Genomic DNA, 24,376 nt, shown 5'->3' with positions numbered 1-24,376 from the left:
GTGAAACCTGTTGAATTTCAGAACAATAGCCGAAGTGGTTCTCCCACAAGGGCAGCTCTAATAATCTTGGGTTGGGTAAAACAGAAGTCACTTACACTCTAGTGTTCTGTGTGCAATTGGCCTGAAAATTGCTGATGAGTCAAGGAACATATCAGCCAACAGACCACCCTTACTTTTGCTAATGATTCCTTACATGAAATTGCTCATAGAGAGCGTTTGCACTCCCCCTGCCAAATATTTCACTACTGTTAACATGGGCACCATCTTTGGGGGGCCCTGGGTGCCAAGACACCCACAAAATTTTCCCTGTGGGTGCCCAGCAAGGCAACCCAACACATTGCACATGTGACATCACATGGCACGTTGAAGCCCAACAGGGCTTGTTGCAGCCACTTGCAGTGTGTGACATCATGCACGAGCTGCATTGGGCCACATTGCACCATATGACATCATGCATGTGATGCACATGGTGTCACACACCCGCGCTGGGTACCCCCAATGTGGGGCGGAACCCAGTGTGCCTGACTGTTAACATTACTCTTTTTTTTATTAAAGATTTTCTTGTTTTACAGAAGTAAGTGTAATGCTTCGTATTTTTTCCATGTAACATTTTTACAAATCCATTTCATTTGTTGAGACATTAGGGGGAGAAGGGAAAAAAAAGGAAAAAAGAGGGGTGGAGGGAGGGAAGATGGGTGGGGTTGCAGTAGTAAACCATGTGTTCCATTGCCTGTGAATCAAAAGGTAAAAAGGGATTGTGACAAGAATTATTGCCATAGGAAAGTCACTTTGTTCTGTTATTTGTTCCTTGAATATTTGCTACCTCCTTTAACCCCTGCCCTAACCTATAGTGTTTCCTTTATGTCATTTACAAATTCTGTATTCTCTTGGATGAAAACACACACTGTAATGGTAGGCTTTTGAAATGCTTTTGTTCATCTGAATATTAGTACCTTCTTACACCATCAAAGTAGGTTAAACGAGTGTTGGTAGAAGCATCCATGGTTTTTAATAGTATAAATCTTGCCATTCTTATCAAATGCCTAGAAGCTGCTACAGTGGGTACAGGGAGATTAAAAACTGTCTTCTTTTCTTCTGATTCTAGGGAAGAGGAGCACATATCTGGTCCAGCACTACAATAAATCTGCCAAATAAAATCTTTTGCTTCTCTCCTTCTGTCCATGTGTGCTTCAATCTGGGAAATGAGATGTGTGAACTAAAACAGGAAGTTTATTAACTTTTCACTTGATCAAAAAAATCATTTCTAGATAGTTGCTTCCCTTTTGGTTACATTTTGTTTTAAACGCTTCAGAATTCAGATATCACACAAGCCTGGAAAAGGGGGTGGAGGAGAATGCAGCCAGTTCAGCCTAGGATGCAAATTTCCAGTGGCAGCATTAGAGTGGTGGTGGGTACAGTTTCTAGGTATGTGAGAAAGGAAAATTAGAGAATATATTAATGAAAGGAGCTCAGAAAGCAGAGGGGAGCTGCTTGCTTTGGGGCATGCTCCAGTGCAAATAATTCACTGGAAGCATCCTTGAGTGCTGTTTATTCCATTTCACTGATGTTTCCCTGCATTATATTTGAGCTTTGACATGATATAAAATCCAGTTCTAGAAAACTAATGGAACGTAGTGCGCATTTAATGCTTATTTCTCTGTGTTATTTGATTCCAGAAAAAAAAATCTGTTTGCATCTCCCTCAACCCAGAAAATCAATGGAGTAAAGAAACAAAATTGGGGGCAGTTTTCTGGAATTCAGTTATTTCCGGCTGTTTTCATGGGGGAATCATGGAGGAACAGAAGCACACATGCAGGGGGAAGTTTGGGGAGTAGTGTCATTGTACAGTGACAGGTCATTGTTGTGTCACATCACACCCACTGCAACAAATGAAATTGTGGTCAAAAAGCCACAGTTCCATAATGCAATAGGTACTGCTGTGTGAAAGGAGCATTAGAAAATGGGACAGAATGAGTGCTCATGCCTTCGACTGTGGGAGCCTTTTGCGGGATCGATTGTGGCCCCTCGGGCTCCTGGGGACCTACTGGCTGTTTGGGCTGGCCTGCCTCTCAGTGCTATTCTTTGGAGGTTTGCTCCCATCCACAGCTGGGAGGTGGGGCTAGTCGTATAAATAGGAGGTGCAGCCAGCAGTAGCCAGGCAGTCGGCTCAGGAGCTTCACCCACCAAACCCTCCCTTTGTTTAATGCTCTTTTTGCAGGTTATCCTTTTTTCTTCTTGTTTAATGGGTGCTGCTATGGTCTTTCGGTCTTTTGACTGGTTGTTGTTGAAGAGCCAGGAAGAAATTTTCCTGCATTGGCAGGTTTTGTCTTCCCCGTAGCAATTTGTCACAACTTTGGCGGTTTAAGGCCTTGGGCGGAATCCTTTAGTCTTTTCTTCCCTGAAATGGGGGGAGAGCTGAAGTGGTGACTCACCCCCCCCCCCCGTGGCGGCAATTCCAGGGTCCCCTCTTAAAGGGGTTGTAATATGGGTGTCTCTGGCTGTACACTGAAAGATATGAACTCCCCTGTGTGCAGGGATATGGTCTGGGCTGCCTGCTACACTTACTTCTCACAGAGCACCCCCATATCCCATTCACCCTGAAGAGCCCCAGTTCCACCCGGCTAGGGGACTGGGAGGGATACACGCCCAAGGCCTAAGCCAAGGTCTTCCTGCATTTGAAAGTTTAATAAAGTTAAGGCCAATATTTTAATTCCATAACACATTGTCATGAGTCATTCTTCATTCTGGTGGTCCTTGGGGGCTGGGGTGGGGCTTTGCCTGGTCATGCACATGCTACTATTAAAATCAGGAAAATTTACAAAATATCCCCAACTTCTGAATGCATCCCTTGTCATAGTGTGAAGGGATTCCCTTAGAGTAGTGGCAGGGAAGCTCCACAGTAAGCTTAGCAGAGGGCAATGCAAGCACTCAGTATCAGCCCTGTACTTTGCAAATGTTGACATTCACCACAACCCTGATCAACCCCACTTCCCTTTCTGTAAAGTTGCATGGAGCTCTCAGTTCCCATGCTCTTTCGATTCAAAACTTGCAGCTCCAGAAATGGAGGAGAATCAAGTTATCAAGTGAAAACCCTCTTGATCCTCAGCTAGGGTGTTTTTTCAGAACTGCTGCATCTTTAGCTGTGACCATTTAAATCAATGGGCATGTGGACTCTCCATTGATTTGGAAAGTCAGAGTTCACAACTTGGCAGCTCAAAAAGAAAAAGGAAAAAGGCTGATGGAGCAAACATCCAGTTTTTGCAAGCATATCCTTTCAGCCACTTTTAAGAGCGCTCAATATTTTGTGAGCATTTGAAGGAAATGCTCTCTCACACACATCCTGCCATTTTTTTTGGGGGGGAGCTGCACATCCCTTGTTAATGTACCATTATCCCCAATTCAGTTCATAATTATTCTCCATGCTTGAGTGCCTCACTAAAATAAAACAAAAAATATTTTAATGTGTGAGTTTTGTGGGGCTGCAACCTTACTTGGGCATTTGGGAACAAGTAACCAAAACATGTGTTTGAAGGGAGAGTGAGGTCACACCTTGCACGCAACTTGGCCATTCCCAAAGGCTATTCAAACACTCAGGGTATGTCTGCAATGCAGCAGTCTGCTGAATGCATGTCCATTGCCCCAAATGAACTGAAATCTTTAGTGCACAGTGCAGCTTGCGCTTGTTCAGCAGGGTGCACCACTGCAGACATGCCCCTGGTTGAGAACTTTGGGGAGAGTTGGGCATGGGATAAGATGAAGCAGGAATGTTAAGCAAGTGCATGGCTACTATCCAGGCTCCTGTGCTAATAGCCATGTGTTCCTCAACACCCAAATATGTGTGTGTGTGTGTGCGTGTGTGCGTGTCAGCATGCTTGTGACTACAAGCCATAAATCAGTTTGCATTTTTAGACTGTGTTGCGCTCTGAGATTAAATGTACATCATATGTCCTGAGAAGAGGTCTGGTTGCAGTTTCTCCAGAAATGGGATTTGTCCTTTCTGTAACTTATCCAATTAATGGTTTCATTTCACTATTTGGTTTTCTGTTAAATCTGTCATAAGACAATATGGACTTAGCGCTGATACGGAATGATATGAGTCATCTGTAGATTATTACTGACAAGTGCTAGACTTTTATTCATTTGATTGGATTCACTATTAATCTGTGGTCCTCCTGGCATTGTCACATAGTTGACCTTTTTGCCTTACACTGTAAAGATTATTCCTTCTTCTTTGTGTACATAGGCTCTATATTCCTACCCACGTAGGTGACAATTTCATGCATCTGGTGAAGCGGTTGCCCATGAAAGATGTGCAACAATCTATTTGGAAAAGTAAAAGCAGCCGTGCTGGTCCATAAAAAAATACTTCTGAAATTTACAATTTGACAATAGCTTTATTAGGACTAACCAAAATGCTGCAAGATATGGCACAAGTTTTTCTCAGTCAAGATGCTCCATAAAGTAGATGTACTGGTGGGGTGGTGGTGAAGTAAAATAAATAAGATGCTGTACCTTGAAATCTTCAGGTCTGCATTTATACTTAGTCTACAGATGGAGATTGTAGGTCCGCTTTTTCCAACCTGGTGCCCTCCGGTTGTTATGCACCACATTTCCCGTCTGATAGGCACCAGGTTGCTGACATCTGTTTCAGACTGCTCTAAACCGAATGTGTTATCTGTAAGGTGCTTGCAGATACCAGCTTAAACTAGGATTCTGAAGTAAAGAGTCAATTGCTTATCCCATCTTTTTTTAATTAAATGAATTTGTTATGACTTATCCCATTTTCAACAGCATCTTTTTAAATTAAATGATTTCGTTAGTCTTTCAAGGTTCTAACTATGTGGCAAGATTGGCTATAATCTTAGGCGGAAACACAAAATATATAGCTCTAGAGTTGTATATTGGCCATACTCAGAGGAGACCTATCAAAAGGAATGGGCATGGTGAATTTCATTGGGTCTACTCATGAGTAAAACTTGGTTGGATACAATTCATTGTAAATGGTATGTGTAAGAATGGGTATAATGTACTAAAATACCTGTTTACTTCGCACTGACAAATAACCCTTGTTTCCTTATCTTAATATATAACACATTGAACGCCTTAACTATATACATTAATCTTCACCACAAACCCAGGCCACTGAAAACACACTAATCTAGCTCATTAAAGAAACCGACCAGCATTTATTTAATGAAGAAAAGTACCTGAGTATGTGTATTAGTTGATAGTATTGTGCAGGAACTGCAGTATCATGTAGATATAAGGAGATATGAACTGCACCTGGTCATTGCAATCTTGACCACTGAAAGCGTATTTAAATTAAATCAAATTGATATTAATTAAGTAATTAATACATTTATATTCTACCTTTGCTCCAAGGAGCAAGGTGGCATACATGATTTTTCCTCCATTTTGTCCTGGGAGGTAGGTTAGGCTGAGAGATGGTGATTGGCCCTGTGAACTTTGTGACCAAGTGGAGATTTGAACTTTCGTCAAGAGGCAGTGTGGCGTAGTGGTTAAGAGCATCACGTAATCTGGGGAACCGGGTTCGCGTCTCCGCTCCTCCACATGCAGCTGCTGGATGACCTTGGGCTAGTCACACTTCTTTGAAGTCTCTCAGCTCCACTCACCTCACAGAGTGTTTGTTGTGGGGGAGGAAAGGAAAGGAGAATGTGAGCCGCTTTGAGACTCCTGAAGGGGAGTGAAAGGCAGGATATCAAATCCAAACTCTTCTTCTTCTTCTTCCCAGATCCTAACCCATCACACCACACCTATTTGCTGGTCATAAGTAACACACTGAAGATGGGGAGAGGACCTGGCTTTTAAAATCACTCTTCAGTATGAACAATGTAGAAGGTGTATGTTTGCTGTTGCTGTGACAACTAGATTTTATTTTTACTTCATTTGCGAGGGGGGGAGATAGGAAGAAATCTCTAACAAACAAACAAACAAAATGGAGAAGCAACATGTATGAAAACTGCTGCTGGGTGCATTAAGCATAAAGAGCCATAAAACTAGGTCACCAGCATGCCCAGATCAATAAAAATGAATTATGCTTATGTAATAATATAATGAAATGAAGATGTGTGATTTGTAGACTTGTGGCAAGAATAGAAATCCTTACCAGATCTGAAGGTTTTGTTTCACATTCCAGAAGCTGCATTTGTTATGTGTTAACTGGGGATGGGATGATCCAGTGTTTTCCAAAGTAGGTGGTACCACTCCCTTGGGATGGTGGGATTACCTAGGAGGAAGCGCTGAGAGGAAAGGGGCAATGGGTATGCTGGAAGTGACTATCAGTCATTGGAAAGCTGGCATCACGTTAATTCAATTTTGTCAAATTAATTAAACCAAATAATTTAAATTGAATTTTGAATGATTGTGCAATTTAATTGTTACTATTTTGAATTTTCTTGTGTTGCATTCCTTTGTGGCTTGTGTAAACTGCTATGCTGCATAATGCTGTTTATAGGTTAGTGGGCACTGGCAATGGGTTTTGGATTCAGGGTGGTGGTGGCCTGGACAAGTTTGGGAACAAATGAGCTAATATACTGATTTTAGTTTCTCTCGTTTTCTCCCCCCACGCCATCTTGAATTCAGTTTTCTATATTTCCACAGCATTTTGTCATTTATTTTTAGTCTTCATGAAAATTTATACTACATTTTTGTTCAGTTTTGCCCAGTATGCAGACTCCCCTAATGCAATGCATTTCCCTGTGCTATTTTCACCAATATATGCATTTTTATGCACATTAACCTGACTAAATACATTTTTGCAAACATTGTATGGCTGGAGAACTGCACTGCAAAATTCAGAGAAGTATGGCTTTTGAAGGAAACCTTTGCTGTGCTTTGCTTATAGTCTTGGAAAGTGTGGGTAAAGTAAAATTGCCTTTAAATGCAAACTGAACCAAATTTGTCATCCATATAGTGCTGTTAAAAATTAAAGATTAGCGTAGATTCGTTTGAGAATTTCAATGTCACTCACTTCTGCAGCTACAGGCTGCACTTACTTTTTATCCTCTCACATTATTTTCTTTCGCCTTTCAGATCCCTCACTGTTGCTTTCTCTCTTCTGCTCTTTGCCAGTTCTGAGCATCCCTTTCCTAGCATGGCTTCCTTTTTTTCTTAGCCCTCCAGCTTTCTCATCCCCAAACCCCAGAACTGACCCAAGACATTTTGCTGCCTGAGTTAAATGACAAGATGGTGCCCGCTACAGATGGACAAATCTTGGTTTCTCTCCATTTCTCACATTTTTAATCTTAAGCTCCTTTCACTACATTTCTGCATCAGTTTACTTAAAAGAAAAAATCTCTCTCTCTTTATGCAAATTTTACTCAGCGTTTTACTAAAAATTTCTCCCAATATACACATCTGTATGCAATTTTGCATAAAATACACATTTTTCTAAAGAATGGAATGTGCTTATCTCCCACATTGATCACAATTACTATCCCCATATAGCAAACTGGAGGCATAAGGCTTGCCAGAAGTGTGGCTTGCTTGAAGCCATTTACTGAGTTCATGGCAGTGGAGGTTAAATTCAAAGCAAGTTTTTCCTGACTCATAGCTCAATCTTCAAGCCATTACACTATACAAGGTCTTTGGGGTTAATGGCTTCTGTGCATTTCTACATAGGTGTAAAGCAGAAAGCATGCTGATCCTTAATTTTTTACAATGAAAAGTATCTCCTGCTTCCCTTCAGCTGTAGGTCAGCAGGTGGTGGAGGAGGAAGAAACTCTGCACAAATGGAAAACAAAAGTGAATTCTGGGGGAAATGCACATGAGCAGCATCATAATGAGAATACCTTTTTTAAAGAAAGCCTCAAACAGAATACAGAGTAGTTCTCTCTTGCAATCTTAGTGAGTTAGAACCTGAGGACTAATTCAAAAGTAAAGATGGGAAAGGACCTGCAAGGCAGGGAATATATCTCATAAATCTGAAGCCTGTCTCTCCTGCTAAGCATGTCTACTCAAAAGTAAGTCCCACTAAGCTCACATTGGCAAATGGAATCTTCCACCTTGTTCCAACTGGTTTTCCAAGTGGAATACCGTATTGGCCTGAATATAAGCTGCACCTTTCCCCCAAAATTCCGACTGTGAAAAGTAAAAGTCCTTACACCGCCAGCAAAGTGGCGTGGCTCCCCATCCCCAGGAAGCAGCCCAGGAGTGCAGGGCAATGGCGTCCAGCCCACTGCCACTCCCCCAAACCTCCCCCAAGCCGCCAGAAAGAAGGGGGAAGGCCGCCGGCAGAACAGTGTGGCTTTCCCCCCCCCCCAGGAAACAGCCCGGGAGTGCAGGGGAATGGTATCCATAGTCAGATATTGTCTCTGCCCCCCCCCCCGAATTTTAAAGATGTGGCTTATTTGCGGGTGCGGCTTATATTCAGGCCAGTATGGTAAATAAATGTTGTTGCCAATCCATCTTTACTTACATACTTGAAAATTCTGCAAAAGCAGCAGCTATGGAGATAAGGAGAAAAAAATTATGTCATTTTCTTCAAATGAGTCAATAGATCAAGTGACATGAGAGCAGAAATATCAAACTGACAGAACAAAGGAAGGATCTGAGTCAAATAAAGGTACAGGAGAATAGGAAAAGCATAGGCTTATAGGAAGCCGGAGAGTAGTGGTCGGATATTTTTTGTTTTGTTTTGTTACTATCTCTTTAAAATACTATCTCTGCTCCTGTACAGAGACAAATGAGACAATTTCCACACAGCAACAAGAAACTTTAATTAATCTCTAATTAGGCCCATGAGCTTGGTGAACAAAGGCAGAGATTCTTGAAAAGTGAAAAACAACCCAAAAGGTACAATTTATGGTTTTTCCACAGACTCACACAATTTTAATTAAAAATCCCCAATACCTAAAGTGCTGTATCTAGACCAATTAAAGTAGAACAATGTGTGGAACACATGCGCGCACGCACGCGTGCGCGCGCACACACACACAGAGAATTGGTTCAGATAAAATGATCATGTTTTGATCAAAGGCACACCTCTAGTCCTCCATTCTTAAGGAAATCAGCCCTGAGTGCTCACTGGAAGGACAGATCCTGAAGCTGAGACTCCAATACTTTGGCCACCTCATGAGAAGAGAAGACTCCCTGGAAAAGATGTTGGGAAAGATGGAGGGGACGACAGAGGACAAGATAGTTGGACAGTGTTCTCGTTGCTACCAGCATGAGTTTGACCAAACTGCGGGAGGCAGTGGAAGACAGGAGTGCCTGGTGTGCTCTGGTCCAAGGGGTCACGAAGAGTCGGACATGACTAAATGACTAAACAACAACAACATCTCTAGTCCAGCATCCTATTCTGACAGTAGCCCAGATGACTCAATGGGAAGTCCACAAGCAGGACATGAACTCAACAGGATAGCTTGTCACTTGGAATTGCCAATCACAGGTATTCAGAAGAGTACTGCCTCCCACAGCAGAAGCAGAACAAAGCCATGGTGGCATTGCCTTATCTTTCTGCACTTGTATCCAAAACAACAACAACAGTGTTATAAAAACCTAAGAAGAGCCTGCTGCCATCTAGACCAGCATCCTGTTCTCACAGTGGTCAGCTACTGAAGTCTGAAAGTAGGACCACCAGCAGCAACTCTCCCCAATTGTGATTCCCAGCAACTGGTATTCAGAAGCATACTGCCTCCATCAGGGAAGGTAAAACATAGTCATCATGGGCACTGTGGCAGAATGTTCATGGGACTCAGCGCAACTCAGCGGTACAATATCCTTTTTGCAGTGAGAAAACCAGAACCACGCATGCTATGGCAAGTGTGGCCTTGTCATAGAGCTTTAGAACTACATTATGATATCAACAGTTTTATTTTAAACCCCTTTTTGTAATGTTGCCTGGCATGGAATTGGCCTTTGTCATGGGTTTGTTTGTTGAATGTCAGAAAAGGTCATTTAGTTCAAGCTTTTTATGGACCTTGGACAAAGAACTGCTGCATTACTACCAACAGCTAAAAAAGTGAAAGCCATTGGAAAAAGAAAATATATGTGATACAAACACACACACTCTCTCTCTCCTACACACTGTATATAAATAGGTTGCCAAACTAAACGACTGTCTCCTCTGTCTTTAGTGCCAGTCCAACATGCAGTAATTAAATACAAGTGGCTACAAACAAATGCCAGAAAATATATCTCAGAGATCAGAGGGGACGTCTGATAACTTAGGAGCAGTGTTTTCAATTTTATTTTATTGAAACTTTTCTTCATAGAATACAATAAAAACAGATTAAATGAAAATTTTGAAAAGGAAATCAATGGAACTTCAAGGAAAATGCAGCACAGAAAATAGTAGATCTGGGTGAAAGGCAGCACATGGAGATCTGCACTGATCATTGCAACACAGCCCTAATTATTACTGCTGTATAGTTATAAGATTATTGTATAAGCTTAGAAGGGTGTGTGACTGTGAAGAGCATAGGTGTGATTATCGTGAAGAGAACATGAACTTCCAAATTAGCCAGTACACTAGTAGCTGTAGTCCAACAGCATGTGGAGGGCCCCAGTTTGGGAAAGAATTGGCTAGAGAGAAGGTCCTCTCTGGTGTCCTTCAGGAGATCCTTCATGCAGCCTTATCCCTTATGCTTTCAGTGACATACATTATCCTGGACATTCCTTTCCAATAATTGAGGTGGGGTGGGAATCAGAAAATCTGTGCCATGTCGTATGATTGATTTACTTTGGATAAGTTGCTTTTTCTCAGGGCCTCTCTAGCTATACCTTTCTTTGATTTGCATCCTGTCTCTCAGGTGTCTTGATAATAGTCCAGCATCACATCTTCCACAGCTGAAGTCTAATTGCATGTGATGCCTTGAACCACAAGGCTGTTTCCCCCTCTCCAACAACAGCTGTTTGATGGGGAAGTTGAAAAAGAAGGCGACAGAGGCCAAGCGCCAGAAGCAACAGCATTGCGCACTTGAGGAGGTTGCAATGGAGGGGGAATGCCAAGGGGGTGGAAGGATGAAACAAGCTCTCCTGAGACAGATGGAATTTCCAGGCATAATGAGGTAACATGAGGACACACTGAGTCAGAACACTGTGCTGCTCTCCTTCGGAAGCATGAAAGGAGACTTCCGTCTGCTCGAGTTGGTCTTGTTTCTCTGAATTTTCACCATTGTCACCTGCTGCCGCACACACGCCTTGGCGTTGAGAGGATACTGAAAGCAATTTAGCTCTTCTTCTGTTGTTTTTCTCTGAATTATTGATCACTTTAAATCTCTTAGATAATGTTCTCTGAAAAGGAGAGGAAAGGGAGGAGACAGATCTTTGATGATTCCCCCCCCCCCCCCGCTCTACTTGCTGGATTGCCATTCATGCAGAGAAACTGCAGCAATGTTCAAGAAAAGTTGGGACTCTTCATTCATTATCTTTTAGTATAAGTCGTCTTAAGAGGTAGGACACTGTTCATTCCTAGAGCACATGCTTTACGTGCACATCTGTACCAGATTCAGTTCCACACCATATCCAAATAACTGAAGCATTATGCATAGATGGCTTTAACATGGGATTAGACAAATTCATGGAGAAGACAGCTGCCAATGGCTACTAATCACGATAGCTATGCTCTGCCTTCATGGTTGGAGGCAGTAATGCTTCTCAATAGCAGTTGCTGGACCTCTGTTTTCTGTCTTTTGCATCTGGGGGGTTGGGGAGACAGGGATATTGTGGAAGACACAATCCCTAAATCAGGTCAAATGTATTTGCATATAGTCATCTGACTAGTATAAAGCAAAAAAAAGGTTGACAGTATAAAAGGAACAACAAAGGTTACCTCTCAGATACAAATAAAATGATGCACATAATAAGAGATGTAATATTTTGTTAAAGTGTTGGACTAAAACATAGGAGACCACTCTTGAGTTCCAAACCAATAATGTAGGAACTTTCACCAGTTTTTAACTAAGTTTTACTGCATGTGCAACTTTTTCCTAAATGTTGTATGGAAAAGCATATGAATCAGACCTTTGGAGAGTTTGTAAGTAAACCATTTTTAACTTACCAAACATGTCTTTTTGTATGTTAAGGGGAAGAGGAAAACTTTGGAACTCACTTTAAAGAGTATATGATAGTCTAAGAGCCTGTATTCCCACACTTTCCTTTACTTATCATGTGACTTTAAATCTATGTTGGGGTTCTCTCACCTAAGAGTAATTATCCCAAACCTGGATCTTGGCATCTGGGGAATTCTCCTTCTTTATCTATTTCTTCCTGGACCAACATGAGGGATATAGCATTGGGAGGATCCTGAGGGCCAGACAGGCTCTCTACTTCTGCTTTAGTTCAACCCCATCACATGTGAGATGTTGCCTGGCCATAATTACAGACGAAACCTAGTGATGAATTTTGACATCAGAGTATTATGATATTGTTATTCTACAGTACCTGTTACCTAGAATCATTCTCCTGTGATCACTTTGTCTGATCTGACTTTGCTTCCTTTTTATTTAAGAAGATATTCTTGCCATATGTTTTTGAGTCACTCTGTGTGTGTGCTATCCATAATGTACATCTGGCACATTGCATTTTGGGAAAATAAAGGAATCAGCCACAAATGCAGATGCAAATGCCCCTAAAATGGAAGACTCAAGCTGTGGTTAGTGCCCTTCATTCACCACCACCACCAGGGTTAGACCTGACATTGCCTGACCATATTTGTGGTGGTACCAGAGTTTTTCTCCAAACGTGGAGCCTTGTAATCTAAGTGCAGCCATAGAGATGGTGCTTTCCCATTTCACAACTCTGCAACCAATGGGAGAAGGTGGGCTAGCTCATATGAGAAACCCTATCTGTACTGGCATTCCCCCAGCTTTTGAAGAGACTCCTGCTTACACTGGCATTCCCCCTCCATCTGGGTCATTCCCTCTCCATCTGGGTCTCCTGTTTTATTTTTTTACTTTTTTAATCAGATTGTTTCATTTCATATTTTATTATGGGTGCTTACATTTTAATGCTTTATGGTGTATTTTAAGTACAAAAAAATAATATCAACATTTTTGTAATTGTCCTGTATACTTGTAAACTACTGGGAAGCCCGTTTTCACAATGTGGAATATGAATTTATTATCATTATGTTTGTTAGCATCTTCCTTGACACAGGAGCTAACTCACAAACATCAATGTATACATGGACACTGCAGCACATATGCAGTTCCCTTGGAGTAGTTTTGCCTGTACTCTACTGAGCCAGAGAACAGTGTCATGCTAGAGAGGCAGTCAAGAGTGCAGTCAGGATCCTATAGCTGTAGCTAGACTACAATGCACTGCCTTCACTTCCCATTGCTTGTGCAGGAGCTTAGCCTTCTTAATGTAATTGTGATGAGAAATTGATTCAAACCCAAGGTTTGCTGCATTTTCTCTTGCTCCTAATGCCACCCACCCAAAACAGCAGTAAACACTGGAAAGAAATATACAGTATTCCTCGGTGCACATTAAAGCCATATCATAGAAGTTGTTGACACCATTCTTCCAGGGACCTTGTGAAACTTCAGAGCCAATCGCTTCCCTCACCATATGTATTATTTCTGACCTTCAAATATGTTTAAACTCTAAGTTCCATTTTATTTCCCTCATCTTTTGCTTCAAAGCAAAACCAGGTGTGTGTGTGTGTGTGTGTGTGTGTGTGCACGCGTTACTGACTCCTCTGCTAAGCTAGCCTTGCAGAAAGTTGTCTCCTGGGAAACCAAGCCGAAACTGAGATTTCAACTCACCGCTTCCTTCGCTCAGCTGCCTGACCCTCAAGGAGGTCTCAACTTTAAAGCTTAATTGGAATTCCTTTTCCTATGGTGAGAGCAGAACATCGAAAGAGCCTAAAGATCATGGCTTGAAAGGGTAAGCACAGTTGGTAACTGTAGTCTCATGGGGATGGGAAATGCGCCTCAGTGCAGAGAGGGCGGAAAAGATGCATTGCACCCCCCCAAATCCCTGGCAATATACCTGAACTCTGTCCACCCCCTTCATAATTTCTGGCATTTTCCTATTTATATATACATTCCACATTGTCATGCATTAGTTCTCTCTCTTAATTTTTTCCACAAATATTATGTTGACCCAAAGCAAAGGAAATAGCTCTAAAACTGCAAATGGCCCAGCAGCTGAGTTCATATGAAGACTGCAGTATGAAAGTGAAATCAAGACGATTTCTCTTCAGGCTCTCTGAAACAGAAAGTGCCGTTGAGATGACACATTTGATTTCTGCAGGGAAGGCACCAACTGACTGTTCCAGCCCCCTGACATTCCCACTTGGCTCGAGTTAACATACTCAAAGTGGCATGTACAGTACTGCGGAACAAAAGCAAAACAAAATGTTCAAGAAGCCCCAGTTAAACTGGGAGAGGAGAGCTGACCCACACAGCTACGTCAAGGTGCAGAATTCATGTTCATTGCTAGGTTCAGAATAAGTACAGAGAAAATGATGGCAGCAGTAACCAAAGTAGTGCTTTCCAGAGGTTGTTGGACTCCAACACCTGTCATCCCTAGCCATTGTCAGTGCTGGCTGGGATTAATGAGAATTGAGCCCAACAACATCTGGAGTCCAATAACATCTGGAGTCTACTCTTGATGTGAAGGAATTGGCTGTCAGTGCTGCTCTGTTTCAACCATAGCAGAATTGGACTGAACATTGGCAAGAATGTTGTTAGGGTTCCAAATCAGGCAGCACATACTTCAGACTAAGGTTGGACTTGTTTTTCAGCTCCAATTTCCTGAAAATATTATCCCACTGTGAAAATGGAGTTTACATTTTTACCACTGTCTTGCAGGGAGGGATTGTCACTTCTTTAACTGTGGGGTTTAGGGAACCTAACAAGAGCTTGAGGGATCAAGCCAATGGCTCATCTAGCCTCCCATTTTCATAGTGGCCAACCAGATGCTTGTGGGAAACCAACTATCAGGACTCAAGCACTCTCCCCCTCTGTGGTTTTCAGCAACTGGTATCCCAAATCATTACTACCTACCTGACCTTGGAGGCAGAGGATAGCCACCATTGCTAGGAGCTATTGATCCTCCATGAATCGTCCATTCCTCTTTTAAAGTCATCCAAGCTGCTGGCCATCATTGCCTCCTGTAGCTGCACATTCCATAGTGTGACACTCTATGTCCACTCCATTTCTCATAAACCCTAACCATCATCACTACTAGTCAGGGTGATGGATGTCTGGAGGGCTGCAAGTCAGGTCCCTCCTCCCATTTTACTGGAATATTGGCATATTAGGGAGAAGGATGCCCTAGTTGGGCTCTCACTTACCCAACATGATCAGAACTTTCTGGCTGGGCCCCTTGTCCCTTGTCTATACATCTAGCCCCACCATTATTCATGTGTTGAAGGGTGGACACCTGCAGCAATCAGCTTGCTATATTTGTGGAGGATCCCTATATAATTAAGAACTCAAAATCATGTGGGGAGTCCTCAAAAGTACAGCAGTCTCCCCACAACAAATCTTTCCCTGAGGCTGTCCTCAGGGAAGCAACAAAGAGGTCAGGAAAAGCCAAAGCATCTTTGAACTCATGCACACATGGCAGGCAAGCAGAGGAGGGGGAGGAGGCTTAGAAGCATAGGAGGTGTGCAATTTTGAGTCTGGATCTGCCATCCCTTCCAGCTGCCTGGAACCTGCTGCTCTGAGGCCACTACTTCACCTCTCCGCATGGGTGGGACAGCCCTGCTCATCATCATTGATGTAGTTTCTTCCTTGGTGTGCTCAAAATTCCATATCATCATTGAATAATGGCTTCTCTCTGTGTATTTCTTGCTGCAGTTTTTCATCTCCCTCACCTCATTTTATTCCCCCCCCCCATTTGCATCACCCATGGATTACTTGCTCTTAGTGCTAAGCTGGAACAAAGAACTCTCAAATTCCTTGGAAATTAACATGCACGCCTCATTTCCCACTATTCAAAAAGGCATTCCTCAGCAGCAGCAGCAGCAGCAGCAGCAGTGAGGGATCAAAGGCAGTGGGGATTCCACATTGAATGTATTTGAGGTCCTATAACTCTCTTGCTGCTGAACCAGACTTTGAGCTCCTATATGGCTATTGCACTGTAGTAATCCAGACAACAGTACCTGGCCCCCAAGGCCCAGATAATATACTTTCTGCCATCTCATGTGATAGAATGTTCTCCATCATATGCACCATGCTAACATGTAAACCTGACATTCCATGTGAAGGTTTATGTGCACAAACGAAGGTGTGAAAAACCTTGTGCCCCCTCCGTGAGTCCCAGGGATAATCAGAACTGTAGAGTGTCTCTCACTTTCAGATGAGCCATTTACTTTCACAAACCTAGGTATTCTTATCACCATTTATCCTGTCTGCCTACATTTTTTTAAAAAATAATATTTATTAAAGATTTTTTTAAAATTATAAAAAAGAAAAAACAGAAAAAAAGACAAAACAGAAAAATAAAAAGAAAAAATACATCCATCATTCTCAAGTTTTTAACTTTCATTACCTTCTTTCTTTGACCTCCTCCTCCTCCCCTTTCTTGTATCCTGGTTAATAATTATCACAGCAAATCCTATCCATAATTCATAATATTTTGTCCTTACATTATCTTAATCTATTTTCATCTTGTCTTATAGCAAACCTTGAAACTTAAAACTTAAATCTTATTTTTACCGACTTCTCATAACCATACCATTAACCTAATTCTTTAAACATTTTTACTAGAACCAAGTAGTTTCATTTCAACATTTTTCTAGCATTCATCAATTATTTTAAAGCAGTCCTAATGATAAAAGAAAAACAAATAAAACAATCCAATCTTCATCCAGCGTCCCTTCCTCCTGGTTCCGGATTTTTTCAGTCCTTTTTGTCCCATTTATCTAGTGCATTAACCTGGTGTCCTTATATCTGAGGCCCTCAAGTCTCTTCCCTGTCCCTTCCGCGGCTCTTCTTCATATTTTCCTTCCACTCGTAGGAACTCCAGCTTAGTAATATTTTTGACCCTTTTCAACAGATCAGCCCCATTTCCATAGTCCAGACTAAACTCCATGTGATATTTAAACACCTGTTTCAGATTCCCCCCAAAATTAAAAGCCCCCACAGCTCCAAACATCTGACGGCCCATTACCAGACTCAGAAAGTCCAAACATCCTGGCATGGGAGGGTCATTCCAACCCCCCATTTCCAAACCAAACCTAACTTTATCTTTCCAAGTCTGGTTTTTTCCAAATTCATTTATCAAATCCAAAGGCTCATGATCCTGCAGGGCCGCAGCTCCCTCCATTTCTGACACCCAGGATTCAGCAGTATCCTCTTCTCTCTTCTGTGCTGTCATAGCACACTCCTGTTTTAGTTCCTGGGTAGGCTCCATGTAGTTTCCTACTGCCTGTTCAAAATTTCTGGTCGCATTAGTCATCAAGTCCGTCTTCTGGCTTAGCTGATCCAATAGCGCATTTATTTTACAGAAAGCACCCAACAGAGCTTCTGAAAACATTGTCCTGCAAGGTCACAAGTCCTTTCCCACAATTGTAATCTGTAACAATTTCACAGTCTCCCTCTAGGGGGACAACTTGTTTATTCTTTCTTTTAAGAACAATAACAACAAAGTTTCTTTTTTAAAATATTCAGTCAATATTTGTTCCTTTGAAATGCGAAAGGAAACAATGGAGTCACTATGTTACTTTTCTTTTAACTATCTGTCAGAAACATTTGTCTCTGGTCAATGAGCTTCAAACGTCAGTCCTGACACTCCGCTCCAGGATCAGGACGGTGGAAAGTTACCTTACTTTAAACTCACTTCTGCAGGTTTAGACAATCCAAAAAGAGGTCCCCCTTCTTCTCCTGCTACCGAAAGGGGGTTCCACGATTTTAAATGATGAAAGCCAGTCCTTTAAAGGTGAATTTCTATGCTCTAGTTACGTTATCTTTGCTTTATTCTGACTACAAAGAAATGGAAGGCTGACTTCCTGTTTAGACCTTCCCGTTTCAGTACCAAATTGAAGTAAATTTTAAGTCCAATTCCTCTCTACTGGCCAATCCTTATTTGAAGTCCAATTGTTCAAGTTTTAAGTACTCACGGGTGATTCTTTAGATGCCAAATTGTCCCAGGAAAAAGGCAGCGATCTCCGGCAATGGCTATGCAGCTTCGCTCCACGGAAAAAGCAGTAGACTCACAGCACCGCGCCACACCCCCCTCTTCGCTTCGGAGCCCGTTTATGGGTTCCTTTGCGGGTTGGGGGGGGCGCTAAAGGTGGCCGCTGAGTCCCATGGTCACAGGCTTCATCCGCCTGTGGTTTTTTAACGGGTCCCCGCTTCGCCGTAGCGGAAAAGACCCGTTTCGCGCGGAGCTGGTCCCTCCAGTTCAGAGGGAGTCCGCCATTGCCGATGGCGCCACCCCGGAAGTCCTGTCTGCCTACATTTTGTTACCTCAAGTAAGCATTTCTTGTTACTCTCCCACAGGTTTCTACCTTAGGGAATCCCTTCTCACCTCCCCTAAGCTTGCCACTGGAGGTTCCCTGCCCCTCTAGACTTTCCTTACCAAGTCCTGCCATGCCTGTTCCTCCCCTTCTTCCCACCAGCTTCCCCCTCTGCCATTCTTTGTCTCACACTGCTCACTCTTTTTTCCTCGTTTTCTCCCCTTCTCCCTCTTTGTTACTATCTTGTTTCCCCTTCCCCTTTCCCCACTTTCTTTTTCTATTTTTACTCTTCAATCTTCACCTTCCTCTCACCTCTCTCCACAAGCTATCCATTCTCCCTGCTTTCTCTCACTTGGCTTGGGACTCTCCTAAAAAGTGCAGCCAGCTGCCACTTTAATCTCCATCTGTGTGCATTCCTTGGCTCTGACTACCTGGCCAGCCAGATACCTAAGATCATAAGAAGAGCCTGCTAGATCAGGCTGATGGCACATCTCATCCAGCATCCTGTTCTCTTAGTGGCCTCGCACTTGGGTTATCAATTGGATTGAGCAGATGCAGAGGTGGCTCCCAACACCTTTTCCTCCCCAGCCCAAGAGCCACATCCCATAATGAGTAAGCTCCTAGGAGCAGGAAGTTCCTAGGAGTGGGAGCAGAGGTCAAAGTGTGAGGAGCAGTGGATATGACTCTGACCTTCACACGGCTGGCTGCATTTCACCCATGCAAAATCCAGAAGTTTTTTTCGTGCATCTCTCTCCAACCAGGTAATCAAAGGGCATTATCACAGTTCAATGACATATTTCAGTTCGGCAAAACCACTTGAGGAAACAAAGCATGACCAGTGAATGATGTAGCCTGGGAAGTGGGCATGGCAAGGAGAGATTCCCGAATAGGAATGTAATGAGTGTCCTTTAAAAAAATACAAAATATTATTTAAGCGCTCCGCAAAGTGAGCACACATCACTCCCACCCCTGCTTTTATCAAGTTGAGAAGGGTAGAGCAATTAATTGGAGAAAATCACAATGAGTGTGTAACGAAATATTAAAACCAGCACTTTCAATTCTTCCCAGAAGGGGACCAGCAGCCAGTCATATTATCTAAAATCTGGTGATATATGGTCTAAATGCACAACTCTAGTCAAGATCACGCAATGCTGGTCTCCAAGAAAAATTGCCTGCCACATAAGTGTAGACACAAAGGCTGGCACCACTATAATCAGGGTTGGAAAGGAATCTCCCCACCCCAGTTAGAATGATTTCTTCTCTCTGCTTCAGGTTTACTTCTGCAGAAACCTCTGAAATGACCACACTTTCCCAGAGTAACAAGGAATGATGGATTGGCCTTTTCAAAACATGATTGGTCTCCAGTGACTTAAGTTTGAGTTTCATCTGTGATAGATGGAAATGCCAGTCTCATGCCAGTTCTACTTACATAAGACTTACTTATTATCTAGGTAGGTGACCCTTTGTGAGGGAAGAGATGTGGTCAGCAAAAGGGAGGCCTGTCGTCATAATCACCCCATGCTCTTTTCCATCGCAGCAATTAGTGGTCCCTTTCCTATTACCATTTCCTTTGAAGTCATCACTTTTTGCAACATTATTATTTTTTACATCAGCTGAGCACATGTTGCATGAGAACATGCAACAGAGAAGGCTGAAACTTGACTGCTTGAGCAAACAATAATGTAAAAACAAAACAAAACTATTTGTTCCTCAGAGTAGAGTTGTTGGCTTGTGCAGATCCTGGTATATTGAGGTTTAAAAATTGAGCTAATGAAAAGCATTGTAAAAGTTGCTAGGACATTTAAATGGTACCATTATTTATATATCTGAATTTTTTTTTTTAGACATTTAAATATCCAAGTGTTGTACTAAGAGGCAGACAGAGAGAGAGAGAGAGATTATCATTTTATATTATTCAGCATTCTCTCTCTCTCTCTCTCACACACACACACACACATGAGACAGACAGACAGACAGACAGACAGACAGAGACGACTCATCTGCACAGTACCTTTAAAGATCTATCATGGCTCTTTAAACAGTCATGGCTTCTCCTAAAGAAATTTGGGAGCTGTGGTTAGTTAAGGGCGCTTAGAGTTGTTAGGAGACCTCTATTCCCCTGACAGAGCTACTATTCCCACATACCCATCAACTGCCCTAGAAAAACTGGGACATCCCATACGCCCCCCGCCCCCCCCCCCCCGGTGAGAGCACAGTGGCCATTTTGGGTGCCTTGCTCTCACACGATTTCAAGCCAAGATCTCACCTGAAAAAACCCACTTTTCTGGGTCTATGATTTTGCCCCCAAAACACATGGTTTTCTGCGCTGTGCCCAAAAGAGGGCTTTTTCCAGGTTCATGATCTCATGCAGGTCATGTGCCCTCACACAGGATTTTGGATCCAGAAAATGGTGCTCCAGATTTGGCCTGTGTTGCATTGGAGGGCATGTTCCCATTGTGGTTAACAGTCAATCCTTCTTCTTATGGATAAGACATATCACCTGCAGTTGCTCCCTCCCCCACCACCTTAAAGGATTTATATCTTACTTATGTGTTTTATTCATGAAAACCATTAGACAGTTAATGTTGTTAAATTGTTGACATTTCATCCCAGACTTTTTTTGGGGGGGTTGTTGTTTGTTTTCTTTCTTTTTTTAATAGCTATTTTCTCATATATACAACTCAGCATTCTGTGAACCACATGTGGTCTTCAGCTATCAGTCACAGGGAAGGATATGGAAAAGACTCATGTGATAGATTTCTCCAACTGCAACAAGTTTACAGCTTCAAGAAAGCAATTTCAAAAGGCTTTTTCCCGGTAGGCTCTCTGTTAATCATGAAAAGGGTTCAAAAATTAAACCTTAACTGAACTGAGCAAAGCTAGCTCTTGACTTTAAAGTAGGGTGTTTCTTTTATCATCTATATTGTGGGTGCAGAGGATGAAAGGGGAATAACAATGTTGAAATAAACTGTAAACCTACAAAAACAAAAAACAGAGAAATCTCTCTTTTTTGCATTTGTATTTGCAATTTAAATGTGGAATGTTTTTAGAACAGATCAAACTTGTCTTCTGTCTTTTGAAGGGGAATACACAAGAAGAGCGTTGGTCTGTTTTCATAATGCCTTCTGGAAACTGGTGTGAAAGGAAAGATTTTAATAATTGCTATACATATATATATATATATATATATATATATATATATATATAAACAGCTTAGTAAGTGCACATTTGCATTTGGGGACTGCATTACCTATGCCTTCCATGACATTCCTATACACTGTTGCTTTGCTCATAACTCCTGCTTTAAGAAGGGAAAAGTTTGAGATGTCCCCTTTGAAGATCACTGGGACATGGAATTAGACCATTTGGGAGGTTTGTCATTCTTGATCCTTCTCCTGGAAATAACAAGCAATGCATGGAAATGCCCCCAATACTTTCACAGGCTTAACAGTGTGTCCCCCGCCCACACACCTAAGGGTGGCAAGCTAGGTTAGGGAAGTGATCAGAGCACACTCAGCTCTGTCTTCCAACACCACTTCTTCTCTGCCCAGTGGCAGAGCTTTCCCTGTCCCTAGATATATTATTTATGATATTAAGGAGAGGTTCTGCTTCAGAAGTGGGGAACCATTTGCAATCTTAGGGCCACATTCCTTCATGGGCAATACTTTAGGGACCATAGTCCAGTAAGGCATAGGACCAGAGGCATCTGAAGGCAGCCCTGTTTAGGGAAGTTTTTAATGTCTGGTGTTTTATTGTATTTTTAATATTTTGTTGGAAGCCGCCCAGAGTGGCTGGGGAAACTTAGGCAGATGAGTATAAATAATCAATTATTATTATTATTATTATTATTATTATTATTATTATTATTTGGGTGGAACTATGCACACAGCTTTTAACTTTATACAGTATGCTACATTGCAGCCATGCAAAGGTTAGAGGTTTCTACACCCTCACTCCACATACCTCTCTCCATCTAGGGAATAAAAAGCAGAAATGTAGTGGTCTGGGCTTGCAGGGGTCAAAGACTTGCTACTATTTCTGCAGCAGGGCCCCTGCCTCCAGCATCCTAGAACTCTCTAATTAACATGAAAGCTTTTTAGTTACTGGGAAGTTTTCTCACCCTTTGCCCTGATTTGAGCTGATCAGAGTGAAGGGAGGTGAGTCAGCCCCTGAGGATTGGCTCCTAGGGTCACTCTGGAGAAAATATGTGGGAAGAACATCAAAGGACAATTTTCCTGCATGCTACAAAGCTAAGCATCTAGGAGCACTGAGAACACAAGGTGCTTCCATTTCAAGAGAATGATGTGCAGGTTCTTTTATGTATAATGGATTTCCAAGGAAAACACAACTTGGAGTCACTCCTGAAGGACCCTCTCCACTTGCATTGTTCAGCCTAGACACTGAGGCCCAGATCAGAGGGCCTTCTGATGGTTCCCTCAGTGCAAGAAGTGAGGTTACAGGGAACCAGGCAGAGGGCCTTCTCACTACTTACACCCGCACTCCCGTCAGATGTCAAGGAAATAAACAACTATCTGTCTTTTATAAGACATCTGAAGGCAGCCCTATATGAGGAAGTTTTTAGTGTTTGATGTTTTACTGTGTTTGATGTTTTAATTTATCGGAAGCTGCCCAGAGTGGCTAGGGCAACCCAGTCAGATGGGCAGCATATAAATAATAAATAATTATAATTACTCCAAAAGCTATTGGAGCACTCTAAATCATTTGCTGATGTTTGTGTACACAAAATAACAGGACATGGAGATCTGTGTTGATTGCTGCAATGTGTCCTTAAATTAATAATTATTGTATATTTTTGATAATATTGTATATTATAAGGTTGTATAAGCTTAGAAGGGGTGTGGCTGTGTAAGGGGGCATGGCTTTCACAAAGGGATGCTGTACTTCTGAATTTGACACTATGCTACTGTTCAAAGACACATTCCAGCCAGACACAAGCATGAGGAGCAAGCATGGAATAGGTTAGGCAAGTTGTAGGATCTGTGTATGCGAGTGCCTTTTGGAGAACCTCAAGAGCTAGATCCGTGTTTCCCAAACTTGGGTCTCCAGCTGTTTTTGGTCAGGGATGATGGGAATTGTAGTCCCAAAACAGCTGGAGATCCAAGTTTGGGAAACACTGGGCTAGATAGAGAGCCCTGGAAGGCTGCAATCGTCCCCTGGACTTGAGGTTCCTCACCCCTGGTCTACATAATGTCTGCTACTAAGGGCTTTCCAGCATAAGGGAAGCTCAAGTTTTGTTTGTTTGCAATCATGGAAGCATGAATGGAACAATCCATTTAACTCTGTGGGATTAATTTCTGAGTAAATATACATTAGGCAGGGTATTATTTCTCCCATGAGTTCTGTCAAACACCTTATGACTTTACTTATGGAATTTATGTTTACTGACTTCAGAACTTTAGCTTTTATTTGTAGAGCAACCAATTCCCAATAGATGAGATAAACAGATTGGTGTGTGGGAAAAGAAGGCTCCATTGCAATCAGTTATTGCAGTTAAATATAAAATAACAAATTGTTTTCCATCAAAATCCTAGGCGTATTTTTTTGGCTGTGTTATTTAGCTCATTCTTTCCTTTTTGACCAGTATTGCAGCCTCCTGTGGTAATGAGGCTGGAAGGCATGCAACACAGTTCTGAATATGCGACCATTAAAACAACTAACCTTTAGCTAATGTGTTAATGCCACTTTCAATCCACAGGCCTTTTTAAAATCAACAATCCCAGTGACAGAATACTGAAAACAATTAAGCTTGACTTGTCAAAATGAATAGGAGAGATGGCGTCTCCATCGCAGCTAGCAATGGCGATTAGAATCAAGTAATTTTCCTAAGTGGATTTGGTTTTGTGTGTGAACATGACCATGTTACATAACTTAGATTGCCTGATTAGTATTGCATTTGTTCATAAAATAATAATAAACTCAGTTGCAGAAGAATGAAGGATTCTTCCAGACTGTCATTATTTTGTAGGTAGTCTCAAGGGG

The 24,376-nt window shown here is 42.1% G+C and overlaps 1 long non-coding RNA gene across 1 annotated transcript; it reads left to right on the top strand.

Moving 5' to 3' along the window:
• Positions 1-10,606: 10,606 nt before the first annotated feature.
• LOC310754683 lies at positions 10,607-24,317 on the top strand. Its single transcript, XR_014543955.1, has 3 exons — positions 10,607-11,415; positions 13,608-13,851; positions 24,093-24,317. It is a non-coding gene; the product is annotated as an uncharacterized lncRNA (long non-coding RNA).
• The last annotated feature ends 59 nt before the right edge of the window (positions 24,318-24,376 follow it).

The sequence above is a fragment of the Podarcis filfolensis genome, assembly GCF_964270895.1.
Source record: "Podarcis filfolensis genome assembly, chromosome: Z".
Lineage (NCBI taxonomy): Eukaryota > Metazoa > Chordata > Lepidosauria > Squamata > Lacertidae > Podarcis > Podarcis filfolensis.
This window is presented reverse-complemented; position numbering and strand designations above follow the sequence as displayed.